The sequence below is a fragment of the Pseudochaenichthys georgianus genome, chromosome 14 (assembly GCF_902827115.2).
Source record: "Pseudochaenichthys georgianus chromosome 14, fPseGeo1.2, whole genome shotgun sequence".
In the NCBI taxonomy this organism is placed as follows: domain Eukaryota; kingdom Metazoa; phylum Chordata; class Actinopteri; order Perciformes; family Channichthyidae; genus Pseudochaenichthys; species Pseudochaenichthys georgianus.
In genome coordinates, this window is record NC_047516.1 from 16,582,588 (window position 1) to 16,598,365 (window position 15,778).

General features: G+C 37.1%; 1 long non-coding RNA gene across 1 annotated transcript; it reads right to left on the reverse strand.

The window, feature by feature from the left end:
• Nucleotides 1-12,042: 12,042 nt before the first annotated feature.
• LOC117458234 (uncharacterized) lies at nt 12,043-12,575 on the reverse strand. Its single transcript, XR_004553419.2, has 3 exons — nt 12,496-12,575; nt 12,249-12,297; nt 12,043-12,101 (listed from the first exon to the last, which is right to left on the reverse strand). It is a non-coding gene; the product is annotated as an uncharacterized lncRNA (long non-coding RNA).
• Nucleotides 12,576-15,778: the final 3,203 nt, after the last annotated feature.

The following is a 15,778-nucleotide window of genomic DNA, read 5'->3' on the forward strand; positions in this document are numbered from 1 at the left end:
ATAATTTCATGCAATTTACAATACTGTATGAAGTGAAAACTAAAATGGTCATCCAATTATCGCCATCCTAAGGCCAAACAAAAATAAATACAAATAAGTGTACATAATAATATATGCATACATAGCCACAGACACTGTTCAAATGTGCTTTATAATACTTAAATCATTTTTTAGCAACCTTTTGCAATGTACTTGAGAATTTTCCTGAATGATGTGGACCAGTAAAGAGTTCCAGCTGACCATGGCTCTGCACATGACTGTTTTCTGTCCCATATTTGACTTAGATTTGGGTTATACAAACCTTCCTTCTATTGTATGTCGTGTTTGATAGTTATGTTGAGCATATTGCGCAATAAACCTTTGTGATAATATATGTGGTGAGTGATTCACTGTACTATTTCTGCCAAAATGTAACAAAATATAAGTTGACCTCTGCCTGACAGTTAACCATTTCAGTGTCTCCAGCATTTTTGAGTGACTCTGGTTCTGTATGAGCACTGCAGTGCACATCGTGCTGCCTTATTTTGTGTTACTTGTAGTTTGTTTAAATCTTTTTCTGCAGCACTAGACCATACAACCAAACAATAATCAAGCTGCGACAGAACCAAAGCATCCAAAACTTGTCTACTGACATCCATTGGCAAATATTTTACAATTATTTTTACAAGTGACACACCCCTTCCCATTTTACATACAACATTATCAATTTGTTTAGACCAAGATCATTTATGATCCAGGGTTATACCTAGCAATGTTGTCTCCTTGACCTATTCCATTTGTATATGGTTTAAATGTAGTTGCAATTTTGGTTCACCTTTTAACTGATGATTTGATCCTATTAATAAAGATTTTGTTTTTCCCGCATTAAGTACCAACTTATTATTTATGACCCACTCTGATATCAGTAGTAGATCTTTATTATAGTTTCTTTATATATATATTCACAAGTTTCCTTTTTTTTATCCACACAAAACACTCGTCATATCGGTCTAAACTACATCCATCCTTGATGATAACTTTACTCAGGATAAACATTTGGGCACATTTGGGTTGTTCATCTTACAAAATGTTTAAATTCAAGAAATCCCGTTCCAGATTCTAATTTTTTTGCAGCTGCTTAACAATAAAGTTCTTCAGTTAAAGTCAGTATGTACCTGAAAAACCTGAAGGGTTTAATGTCATTAGTGTTGAGTTAGAAAACACAGATTGATTCAGAAAAGAAAAGCAGACCAAAAGGCAAAATATGTCTTGTTACTTTTTAAATATGAGGTATCCATCTACAAACATGAAGAAGCAGAACAAGGATACACCATTTGATTGCAAAAAACATATTTTATAGTCACTGATCTTTCTGAATTAAAAATCAATTCATTGGTATGCTTTTGATTATGCTGTAAAAGAGAAAATTGAAGACAACATTAGTTTTCTAATATACTGTACTGTCCTTCAAGACAACATGCACAGAGACACACACTTTGATCACAATAATGTGTTCCCAGAATATCCTCCTAATACACAAGCACAGATAAAACAAATAGCAGAACACTCATTGTAGGTGTGTTATACCTGACACACTGTATTTCTAATGTTTACTGTTTTGTGCTATCTATTAGTTAGTTTATTTATTTAAAGCTCAATTATTGTAATTTATTTTTTATGGAATAACTTGTGTTGAATTAAATGTTCAAATATGTATGGGATGTTTGAAAAAATTGAAAGCACTATAGTTTCTTTATATAGTTTATTTTTTTAATCCACACAAACCACTTTTCATATTACCATGAATCTATTTCATATAATGACTGTTATTTAAAAATGTTTGGGAGCTACCGGGAGACTCGTCTAATTGAGGTAGTGAGTATACACATGTATAGCAATCTATGTGCAGTTAAATGTTGGGTTATGTATGTGATAGTGTGTGTGGTTGAAATTGTGTTACATGTATGTTTTAGTTCTCAATTTGAAAGGAAATTAAAATCAGATAACATTTCATTTGCCATCTTAATGTCAAATAAGTTACCAAGTAAAGGGTTTAAATTGGCTTTAAATATTATCATGTGGTATTCAGTTGTTAGCAATATCTGAAACTCACTTAGATGACACCTTTAATGACGCTGCAGTGGACATTCATGGATATAGTATATTTAGAAAGGACAGGAATGCATATGGAGGTGGGGTGGCAGTATACATTCAAAAGCAAATACCAGCTAAAGTGAGAAATGATTTGACGTCTGCTGATATTGAAGTACTTTGGTTGCAAATTAATTTACCAAACTTGAAACCTTTGTTGGTAGAATGTTGTTACAGACCTCCAAATGCAAACCTAATTTATTGAGACAACGTATTTGACATTTTGGATAAAGTTTGTGATCTTGACAGAGAGATTTATTTTATCGGATATTCAAACATTGACTGGAATATGCTGCACTGTGCCCTTAAAGACAAGCTGCAGACAAATATACAGTGGAGCAAAAAAGTATTTAGTCAGCCACCAATTGTGCAAGTTCTCCCACTTAAAAAGATGAGGCCTGTAATTTTCATCCTAGGTATACCTCAACTATGAGAGACAAAATGAGAAAGAAAAAATCCAGTAAATCACATTGTCTGATTTTTAAAGAATTTATTTGCAAATGATGGTGGAAAATAAGTATTTGGTCAATAACAAAAAGTTAATCTCAATACTTTGTTATATACCCTTTGTTGGCAATGACAGAGGTCAAATGTTTTCTGTAAGTCTTCACAAGGTTTTCACACACTGTTGCTGGTATTTTTGGCCCATTCCTCCATACAGATCTCCTCTAGAGCAGTGATGTTTTGGGGCTGTCGCTGGACAACACAGACTTTCAACTCCCTCCAAAGATTTTATATGGGGTTGAGATCTGGAGACTGGCTAGGCCACTCCAGGACCTTGAAATGCTTCTTACGAAGCCACTCCTTCGTTGCCCGGGCGGTGTGTTTGGGATCATTGTCATGCTGAAAGACCCAGCCACGTTTCATCTTCAATGCCCTTGCTGATGGAAGGAGGTTGTCACTCAAAATCTCACGATACATGGCCCCATTCATTCTTTCCTTTACACCAGGGGTCGGCAACAGGCGGACCGCGGTCCAGATCCGGACCCAGACGCCGACCTATACGGACCCGGAGCTATAATCAATACATTAGGGGATTTTTCGGCGCCTCTCGCTTTTTTAACGCTGATTTGGGTGACTTGTGTAATTCGTGGAGAACCGAAGAGTTTTCGTTTTGGGGGTGGGGGGGGGGGGGGGAGTCCGTCCGTCAGTCCGACTGACGGACAACTTCTCACTTCAAAGAAGAAGAAGAAATCTAGACCGCAAAAATAATTAAACAAGCGAGTACCTGTTTTTCCTGGCCAAGGACAGGTTCCTTGAACACAACACGAGCGTAACTGTCTTCACCATAGGTCTTCACGTGGTATATGTCTGAAAGGAGTGCTGACAGAGAGCACCAGAACGCCGCTCTATGTTCCAGCCCTTAAAATATTGCAATACCCATAAGGAGCCGTACACATGCCGCAGTGTTTGCGTGGCTGTGTCTTTAGTTGTAAGCACAGTGTCGATCTGTTGTTATTAGCATCTGGTTAGCTAGCTATGCTAACGAATTTAAGAACGAGCTTTTCTACAACCAGGTGGAAGAGAGCTCTCTCCTGAGAGGCTCAAATAACCACAGCTCAGTGAGGTTAAGGCACACCTTGATATGATCAATATAGTTATTAATGAGACTAAATGGAAAAACAGGTATAAAATACTATATGACAGTAACAAAAAAAAAGTTGTTAAAAATAACAAGAATAGAGTTTAAAAGGGGATTGATTTGTAAAATATCCAAAAAGAAAAATATGCTTACATGGTGAGATATCTGGATTAAGAGGTTGCTTTTTCTTTGCACAGCATGAAAGAAAGGCGAAATGAATGGGCTGTGATTTTAGTTTTTTTAAGCAGAGGTTGAGTTCAATAATTTGTACGACCCTCGGAGGATGTTGTAAAAAAATAATAAAAACCCTTGATTTTTAACTTAACATCTCTGTCTCCTATTGATCTGAGTATAATATAAAGAATAGCAGTTAATTGAAGCATTATAACACAGGCCTTTGTCAGATGGTATATTACGCTGGTTCGAATAGTTCTCTCTTTTTTCACCATACCTGTGTTTGCATCACTGTAACCAATGAGCACCTGCATGTGTATGAGAATAGCCCTGACTCCATTTCAGCCCAGATTTACAAACTCCTGGCAGGACAAGCTCGAGCTGAGTGAGGGACTGCAATATAAGAGGGAAAGAAAGAGAAACTTTAAACTTTAAAACTATTCAATTGTTATGATGTGTAAAGACTGATATTGTTCTATAATCGGATGAAACTCATCATGACGTGAAACGGTTAACAAAGAAAAAGGGACACTCAAGCTGCTACTACACTTTTTTTTATTTATCTAAAATTAAGCACTTTTAAGATGCACATATTTTCAAAAGCTATTTTATTTATTTTCTCTATTTTATTTGTAAATGCAGCCCGAGAGGAACATTACACATATCCACAGTATTTAAGTAATGTTAATTGACAATAAATAATGTTGTTTTTGAATTGTACTTTCTTTATTTGATTGGCAGTCAGTTGTTGATTACATGCAGACGTTGATAAAGCTACAGGTCACTTCAATATATATCACACTAATTCATGAAGCAAGTTAGACATTTTGATGTTCCGGACCTTTGCATGGGGAGATTTTATCTAACTGGACCTCGTTGAATTTTAGTTGAAGACCCCTGCTTTACACGGATCAGTCGTCCTGGTCCCTTTGCAGAAAAACAGCCCCAAAGCATGATGTTTCCACCCCCATGTTTCACAGTAGGTATGGTGTTCTTTGGATGCAACTCAGCATTCTTTCTCCTCCAAACACGTCTAGTTGAGTTTTTACCAAAAAGTTCTATTTTGGTTTCATCTGACCATATGACATTCTCCCAATCCTCTTCTGGATCATCTAAATGCTCTCTAGCAAATTTCAGACGGGCCTGGACATGTACTGGCTTAAGCAGGGGGACACGTCTGGCACTGCAGGATTTGAGTCCCTGGCGGCGTAGTGTGTTACTGATGGTAGCCTTTGTTACTTTGGTCCCAGCTCTCTGCAGGTCATTGACTAGGTCCCCCCATGCGGTTCTGGGATTTTTGCTCACCGTTCTTGTGATTATTTTGACCCCATGGGGTGAGATCTTGCGTGGAGCCCCATATTGAGGGAGATTATCAGTGGTCTTGTATGTCTTCCATTCTCTAATGTCTAATGTTTTCTATGTCTTACCTATTGCAGATTCAGTCTTCCCAGCCTGGTGCAGGTCTACAATTTTGTTTCTGGTGTCCTTTGACAGCTCTTTGGTCTTGGCCATAGTGGAGTTTGTAGGTGACCAAATACTTATATTACAGGGGAATTTTACCAATTAATTCATTAAAAATCCTACAATGTGATTTCCTGGATTATTTCTCCCCATTCTGTCTCTCATAGTTGAAGTGTACCTAGGATGAAAATTACAGGCTTCTCTCATCTTTTTAAGTGGGAGAACTTGCACAATTGGTGGCTGACTAATACTTTTTTGCCCCACTGTATCTATATATATATATATATATACATACAAATGGTGACTAAACCTACTAGGATATGCATAACGAAAGATGGGTCAAAAAGTGCAACTTATATTGATCATCATTTAGTAATTTTAGCCATTTATGTTCACAGGCAATATCAATTCCAGTAAGGTGTACTGATCATAATTTAATAATTATCGTGAGAAAGACAAAGGGGCCAACAACTGGTCCCAAAGCAATTGTGAAGAGATCATTTAAATATGTTTGTGAATAGTGATTTATAACATTATATTTTTGTTGGAAATAATTTTATTTGAATTCTATTTTTGAATATGTCCAGGAAAAACTTTAATTAACACAACGTCCAAAATATTTAAATATAAAATCATATTATTATAACTCTTTTCACTGTAACTCTTTACTTATTTCTGATTTTTTATATTTTATTCATAGATTCTTTGATTTATTGTGTCTGCAAAACATAAATGATTGGGTTCAGCATTGGAGGAAAGACAGAGGTCAGAGACAGGTTTAGGATCCTGGCAGCCTACATTGCAAATAAGCAGACAGCGCTGCTTTTCTATCTGTCTATCCACAGGTATGCCTCTTGTTTCCTCCGCCACATCTCCTCCGTCCATACCTCTGGGAAAGGTGAGCTTGAGCTAGCCAAGGGAACGTTGCAAGCGCAGCTAACGTTAACGTTAGTGCTAGCATTATCCACGTCTTTAGGCGGCTCTTCTGATGATGTAATACTAGTAGCAGCTTCACTTGTAGCTTCGGTGCTGCTAGCCTCTTTCTTCTTGTGAATTATATTCTTTTTAGAAAATAAGTTAAAGCAAAAAAAATTTGCCTGCACTTATAGAGCTTTTTCGTTAGCGTTCTTGAGGGAAAGAGCTGCCGCAAAATCGGCGGGCGGCGAGCTGGCCGTGGGTGTGACACTGACACACCCCCGGCTTTGCCGAGGTCATGAGCGTGATGACGAATCATAATTATTTTATTATTATAATTACTGTGAAATGTATTACGTTTTTGTCATTATTACGACAAATACACACTTGCAACTGATAACACTGGCAATGATTTTATATTTATTAGACTATTAAAAAAAAGATCATGCTCCAAATAAGTGGGGGTACGGCGTACCCCCGTGTCCAACGCCCACTACACCACTGGATCCTGGCATCTGGAGATATTTTTGAGTCCATGGTAAAGGTGACTAATAATGGGAAAAAATAGATTACCACCAACGAAAGATGAGCTGTGCAGGTTTTAAAAGGCCTTCACTCTTTTCTGGCAACTTTAGACAATGCATAGCCAATGCATAAATAACTAAACAGAATAAATGTGAGTGGCCAAAGAATAAAAACGGTTAATAAGGTAATTGCAAGCCAGTCGATATATCTGGCCGTGGTCACAGAAATAGCTGTTAATAACCACAGACTTACAGAAGGAAAGTCTTGTTAGAAGGCCTACTGCAATGCCCCTGGGATGAAGGGGGTGCAGTCAAGAGCCAGACAGCTCAACCTGACAAACCGGAAAGTGAGAAAGAAACATTTTGGACATGCCAATTGTCCCTGCTCCCCTTTTTCTCTACCACTCTGGCCTCTAATGCAGAAACAGCGTGCGGCTAGAAGGTGACGCAGGCTATCCTGCTTTGCCTTCCCGGCAAAGTTCCAGTCGCCGCCTTCCCCTACCCCCGACAGAAATTCGCTCAGTGCCCTCCCAGTTCAAAATCCCTAGCAAAGTGGCCCTATTGCTCTACCCAAGCATGAAACAACGACAAAACTGGCCCAGAAAAATTACGTTCGCCGCTTCAGCTGCACAGCTGGCGCAGACTGCAAGTTATCAGGCTAGATTGGTTCCCATCAGTCGACCTGAAAAACATATTTCTACATTACCGATGTTACATGTTAACGAATATGTTAACATGCTCTAATGTTCAAGAACCCCTTTACTCATACTACATGCCTAAATATAGCTCTTTTCTGAATCGGCTGATCTCCAGAGTCTGCTCTGATTGGTCAACGTTTCTAGATATACTGTAGCTGTCAATCACTTCAAATGAACATCACGCTGTGGTGCACGAGGCTAATGGCAGGAGGCGGTGGCTGTTTACCATGATATTTACTGAAACGAAGTTTGAGTACTACAGCAGAGTACTGTATCTATAGGCCTGTGTACACAGATAACACTATGAGGGGGAATATTTCAGGTCATTATTTATGGTAGAAATTCGGCTGATTAACGTTGAAAAGCAATTAAAGTATATAAAAGTAGTTTAGTGATTGATGTAACTCTAGCAACATGCTGATACAGTCTTTATTCTATACAACATCAACATAACAGATCGAGGAATACCTGATCTTATATAAAACTACATGGAGAAACCTTTTAAAGAATCTTTCATCTTTGAGTTTCAAAAATGTATTGCCATATTTGAGCTGTGAAATGTTTATCAAAAATAAGTTGAAGATGCTGTGTAGACAACATCATATAATTCATCCTGCTGAAACATACTATTGATGTAAAAAAAGTGTGTTTTATAGTACGCATCTGATCATGCTGCTTTTAACATAATAAATAATCTAAATACTACATGAAGTAAAAAAACATAATAAATACTGTAAATACTCCATGAAGTCAGAAGGAATACAAGTTTGTGTTGCTGTTTTTCACTTGAACTGTGAATGTATCACTGTTGCAGTCCTCATCGACAGTTCTGCACTCCCTTGTTGAACGTGAAACAGCTTTGTCTAATGAGGCTGTTAATGAGATGTTTGTTGACACTGCTCCTGCAGGATGATGACACATCCAGAACAGTTAGGTAAACATCATTTGTAGCAATCAAGTGAGAGAGCGGGTCATGTTAGGTAAATTGGAATACAGCAAGATGAAAATTGCCTTATGTAGCAAGAAAGTTTTAACTTCCTGGATTACTTTAACTGCAAAATAAAATCCTGGCTTGTTAGGATTAAAGTGAAAAATATTGATTGACGGAAAAAAAAAAAAGAATCCTCTCATCTTCAACTATTCGCAAATACCAAAAATCGATGTTTTTGATGGCATCCATTGCCATCTGACACAATTTATTTCGGGAAATACACGTATTGAGTTACTGTGTCAGAAACATTTCCAGTGATACTCAAGTAAAAACATTTCTAGGTTACAGTAGGTTGCATGGATTAAACACCCGATATAACTTTTTTATTTTAAGTTTATGTTAGTTGAGTTGTATTTAAACTTCACACTGCAGTGCTGGGTTCTCTTACTTCCACTAATGACATGTAGTGCCCAGTCATGAGTCACAAGTAGTTTTGATCTTCAATAAAGCTATTTACAAAAATGTTCAACTAACCAATAACGTTTACTATACAGACTTTAAATCACATATGAGGGTAAAAAATGTAATCTTACCATGTTGCCCTGCCTAGTTGACATTCACTTCACACAATGACATTTCATTAAGTAAGTAAGTGTGAATAGAGACCTAAATAACTAGCGAAGCATTTCAAGACACAATGTCATGCACTCAATAGAAAAATGCTCAGGATTCATTTTTTATATTCTATGACAACACATTTAAAGCGGCATATTTGTAATGATGCTTTAAAATCTTAGGCCAAACCTAAAGAGAAAATAAATAAAAGTATAACTCACCTGTTTATCCTGGAAATTACAGCGTTACAAATTAAATCATATATCACAATATTTCTGACCAAATCCTTGAATATCGTTGCAAATTGTTGCGCGTTGATGCTTTTGAAAGATATTTACACGGTGAGAATATCTATTATAATATCATTATGTATGTGAAATGTAACGATGTAGCAGGTAAAGGCATATCATAGAACAACAAGAACAGTAAAGCAAGAGGGAGATTGAATAAACCCTGCCTCAGAGAAAGCCCATTTAAAATTCCTGGGGTATGTATTCATCATACTTATTAGTTTAAGTTGGCTCAGTGTGCTGTGTCTTAAACACAGAACCTACTCAAGAGACTATTAAAGCTCCAGAGCCTTTAGACATCTACAAACAAACTATTACATTGATTATTATCTGTAGGGATTTATTATTAAGGTTTAGTCGCCAAATTAATTAAATTGGCTCCCTGGGTATACTATATGTGTCTTCTGCAAATAAATAGAAGGCAAAATTACGCATGTATCCACGGACTCAGGCCTACAGGGAACATTGCACTATTTTACATTCTGCAAAAAAAAACTCGGAGATCAGCCTCTTGAGAAAATCAACCTGACACAGGACTGTAGGGGCAGCGCAGTGGGGCTGCAACTAATACCTTTATTATTGTATTCTACGGTGGCCCTGAAGTGCAAGACACCACAACATTTCAGAAAACGCCACAGCATTTCAGAAAACACAACAGCATTTCAGAAAACGCCACAGCATTTCAGAAAACACAACAGCATTTCAGAAAACGCCACAGCATTTCAGAAAACACAACAGCATTTCAGAAAACACAACAGCATTTCAGAAAACGCCCCAGCATTTCAGAAAACGCCGCAGCATTTCAGAAAACACCACAGCATTTCAGAAAACACAACAGCATTTCAGAAAACACAACAGCATTTCAGAAAACGCCGCAGCATTTCAGGAAACGCCACAGCATTTCAGGAAACGCCGCAGCATTTCAGAAAACACCACAGCATTTCACATTGGACGGAAAGGGTATTCCTTTAGGGAGAACACTTCTTGTTTGTGATTGGACAGAGCCAGCCAGAGAAGCACTACTGTGATTGGTTGTTTTTGCTGCCAGTCAAGAAATGGCTTCGCGATTGGTCAACGCCCGACAGCGCAATATGTCCCAACCTATGGTCCCAACACATTAGCCGTTAGCACAAACTCAGAGCTCACAGCTCCTCATATCTGTTCAGAAACTGGAACAAAGTTAAACAAGTACAAACCACAGACTGTCTATGTCATGGCGAATACAGTCGCTGCTTTATTTATGTCTGTATGACGTTGTTGTGAGTGTGGACGGAACAGCTACAGGTTAGTTTAGCCTAATGGATCCAATTCCATTCAGAAAACACGCATTTTAAAAGCTTTTCGCCTGCCGTCTTGTCTGCAGACTTGTCAAAGCGTTAATTCATGGTTTTTACTAACCATTATCAGTATTTAGTTACTTCGGCATCACTTTGAAACGTGTATTACAATTAAATCACGGTCAAATATGTTCATTTTGTTGTAGTTGGTATCTCCCATAGAATTTACATGGAGATACGCCCCGCCCCCTCTCCAGCGCCTCTTGTTTGAATGACAGGAGCAAACACAGCTGACAGCCGCAGTGAAACTCGAGCGATTAGAGCAATGCGAATATTGGGTAGTCTACCATAGTATTTACATGGAGATAAGCCCCTTAAAAACCATGAGTTAATAAAGCATTAATTCTGTGTTTACTCCTGTCATTCAAACAAGACGCTGGAGAGGGGGCGGGCCGTATCTCCATGTAAATCCTATTGGAATCGGATCCATCAGGCTAAACTAACCTGTAGCTGTGTAGCTGGTATTTTTTTATTTAACATTAATTTAAACATTAATAATAATAACTTTCTATCACTATATATTGATAACTAATAACGTATGCACTTGTGTAAAAATATACATAAGCTTGTCGTCTTAGTCACAGTACTAGAGTAGGATTATTATCTGAAGATGCAGTACACATAGGCCAGGGAATACCAATTTAGTAAGCTTTCAGTTATTTAGGTCAGCACACTCTCAGAGCGTACTTACTGAGGAGAAAATGCCTCAAAACGTGAATCGCAATGCTTCTGTGAAAGTTCTTTTTTTGCCAAACTATTTAATGAACATTTTAGCTAATCAACTACAGCTTATTCTCCTGTTGGCTATAGCCTAAGATTTCAAAGGTATAATCCTCGAGATATTGTTACTGTAGAATTGAATTGGAATTATAGAAAAAAAGAGAGTTTTTATTCAATCAGAAATAGAATGCTGCTTTTTTAAAACAGCAATAGTAACAGTAGTAATAATTTTAGTAAATAAAGTAGCACTCGTGTTGTCAGTCTTATTAGCAAAAGTATCAGAAATAGCTAAAGTAGTCGTAGTAGTGAACAAAAGTGACAGTGCTGTGAAGTATTTTTGTATCTCAAGTCTTCCTAAGTTGCCTGAATACTAACTTTAGTAAAGAGAACTTAAAGCAATCATCATGACAGCTTGACTTCCTTCTATTAGAAACAGGTCTGTCAACCCCGCAGCAGAGTGACCCGAGGGAATCGCACCTCAAAGCTACTCAACTGTAACTTCTCCTTTGCCCTCAGGAGAGACCTGAACAGTTTTTCTTCTGAAACCAGGCTTTTCCCCAGGGGAAACATTCATGCTTAAACATGTTATGATCAAACTGACTAATTGATCCTGTGAGGGTTCAGACCAAATTACAGACAGTAGCACAAATGTTTATCACAAAAATGCTGCAGCTTATTGTTGTTCAAGTACTTTTGAGTTGTCCTTACACTACAGTAAGGGAACCTAAAAAGAAAGAAAATAAAACTTAACTGTAGTGTACATTGAAAGTGTGTGCTCATCTACTGTATACCAGCAACAAAAAATTATCTTCCATCATAAAATCATCTGAAAACCAGATTGCTATTCCTTTAGGCAACTTAAAAAGCTCACCCCTGCTGGAACTGACAGCTCTCCAGCATTATAGAATGGCCCTCATGTACTGTTGATAGAGCAAATGCTTTGAATTCAAATCTGATGTTTACATTTTTTAAATAGAGGACCAACACAGCAAACGTGACATATTGCCAAGAATACAAACCTGACATTTAAAATGCATCACAATCTCCTTCAGGTTGTATCAAAGCTTAGAGGATACAGTAGGTTTGTGTACTTAAGTGTTTCTTGATTTTGTACTCACTCATATGTGCTTCGAGAGGGTCACAGGGTTAGATCCATTTCTCCATTATGGTCCTAAAGACTCCCCAGCATGAGCCCACTGTAAGAAATGTACAATATGCATGCCTTTTAGGTCATCCAAAAGCAATGTGTTGTACAGTAAGTCAATACCCCTAAAAGTTGCCCTAAATAATTAACGGTGAATACATTTTGGGCCACCACGAGGCAGCAATATATCATGAAAAATAGACGGATACTCAGTCACTATATTTTATAGCAACAGTTTATGGCTGACGTGTTCACATTACACTTGGCCACTTGCACATCCAACACACAAAGAGCAAATTCATTGATCAAATTCAAACATTTACAGCTAAAAGGAAAAACACAAACCAAAGAGCATCACAACACCAGACTCAAGAGAATCTGCATTAGTTGACTACAGGTAGCAAAAGTATTCAGATTCTTACTTGAATAAAGTACTAAAACGACACGGTCATTACTCAATTTCAAGCGAATGTACTGCAACCTGACTGCAACGCGAATAGTACTTAAGTAAAAGTACTCAATATTTTGTAAATTGTCTTAAAGCAAAAGCAGCAACTCGTCACATTTAAGAAGCTGGAACTGTGAAATATTTTTGAACAAAAGAATTCAAAGCTAACCCTAAGTAAATAGTCAATACATATGTTAAATGAATGTAGGGGGGTAAAAAGTATAACATTTAGTAGAGTAGAAGTATAAAGTAGTACAATTCTCAGGTAAAGTACAAGTACCTCAAATGTGTAATTAAGTACAGTAGGCTACTTCAGTATTTATGTACTTCGTTACTTTCCACCATTGGAGTTAACAATTAACCAACTATACCTGGCTAACTAGTTCACTAGCAGGTTAACTAGTTCAGTTGCCATATTTGAATCTCCGTGTTGGTTTACAAAGAGACTTACCTTGCTAACTAACGTTTATTTAGCTAGCTTAGCGTTGAGCGTTTTCTCTTGGGAAGTTAACTCGAGCCTAGCTACATTTGACCCCATTATTAGCCCCAATCATTGAAGCCTCTCGTTTGTCATAGTAAAAACTTAACGCAAAAAAATACTTCCTATGAACTCACCTCGGTCCCTCCCAGTATGTTCTCCGGTTGCCTGGTAACGATAGCAGGCTATTACTCCTATTTTTAGCTACTTGTTTCCGACCATGTTTCCAACTGACATTTTTCAGCCATTTTTGTAGTTTTCTAATTTGATCAGTGGTGGAAGAAGTAGTACTCAGACATTTTACTCATAAAAATCCTGCATTCACCTTCTACTTAAATACATTTTCAGTTACTTTTAATTACTTGATATACTACTGCTAGATATTTTACCTACAACTTCAAAGCATATTTTATTTCTTGGTTAATTTATATTAAAGGAGGGGTTGGTAATTTGGTAACATTGGTAAGGGTACATGAATCATCATGAATTCATTAATGTAGTACTTCATGAACTATCAGTAATGTACAAGGATTAATAGTATCTTATGCATGACTTAATGCAGGAACAATACCTTAATTAATGCATCAACTAAGGTATCTCAATCAATCAATCAATGTTTATTTATATAGCCCAATATCACAAATGTTACATTTGTCTCAGTGGTCTTCACAGTTTATACAAAATATCAGTATGACAATACGACACCCTCTGTCCTTAGACCCTCACATCGCACAAGGAAAAACTTCCAAAGAAAACCCAGTTTAAAGGAAAAAATGGGAGAAACCTCAGGGAGAGCAACAGAGGAGGGATCCCTCTCCCAGGACGGACAGACGTGCAATAGATGCCGTGTGTAAATTGAAAAGATAATACATTTGCAACATACTCATCAATCATCATGACCTCTGAGTTATTAATGATGATCATGTCTTCTTCATATAGATCTGCAGTTAAAGTGAAAGGCCAAAAAGCTGACCAGTGACAGCAATTCCAAGTGTTGTAATCATGATTAACTAAGCATTATTTTTGTCATTACTTCATCATGTTTGTGCCCCTTCAAATAAAGTGGTGACCTGTTCCGTCGTTGACACTGATAAATAACATATAATTAACAATAATAACAATCAAATGGTTATTAACCATTTGGTGCTCATGCATCAATCATCTTTGTGATCCCTCAAATAAAGTCAGCCCTTATGTCTATTTGGGCATCATTGGCAATATTACAAATGCAAATTAGATCATAATTTTGGACTTAATTTCAATTATCAATTATTTAGTTAGGACTTTTTTTTATGTATCATACAGTATTATCTTAAAGCTCACAAACCATTTAAGATAACTCGTTCATAATATTAACACACTTTAATTTATAATCCAAAACCAACAAGATCACATTTTCACATATCATGTCACATAAGAAAGCAATAACATTTTTCGTCAAAGACACAAGATACATGGCAATAGTGAAGTTAATAGTAAATCATACCATGTTTATATTGTTGAATTATTTGTGATTTTAACTTGACCACAACAGATAAAATGCATTGAAATTACTTGCATATAGATCATCAGGGATTTATCTTTCAGAAGAAAAAAAACCTGACTCATACGTAATGATAATAGATGTGAGGCACGAACAGGGGCTATCTTGAAACGTCCATCTTCTTCATATCTGAAGTCAGTGAGCTCTTGGTGGTTCAAATCAGGGAAACATGAATGTCCTTCAGTCAACGACCGAGAGGTCCTTTCTTATGCCTGTTTCCAAACCAGTAAGTCCATTCTATAACTGCAAGATGTTCTTTCAAAAGTTTCTCAGTTCGGTTTCCCCTAAGCTGCCAAATTATTGATAGTTAATCATGATTACAACACTTTGAATTCAACAGAATACATGCACTGCTGTGACCGACAGACCGGGTCACCACTTTATTTGAAGGGGCACAAACATGATGAAGTAATGACAAAATAATGCTTTGTTAATCATGATTACAACACTTGGAATTGCTGTGACTGGTCACTTTAACTGCAGATCTATATGAAGAAGACATGAACATCTAATAACTCAGAAGTCATGATGATTGAGATACCTTAGTTGATGCATTAATTAAGGTATTGTTCCTGCATTAAGTCATGCACGAGATACTATTAATCCTTGTACATTACTGATAGTTCATTAAGTACTACATGAATGAATTCATGCTTTTTCATGCATTAAGTCATGCATGAATTCATGATGATTCATGTACATGTACATGTACAACACACTCTCACTCCCTAAGCGTCCAAGAGCGACGTTTGGTCAGTGTCCGTCCGTGGTGTCCAGTTGTGACGCTC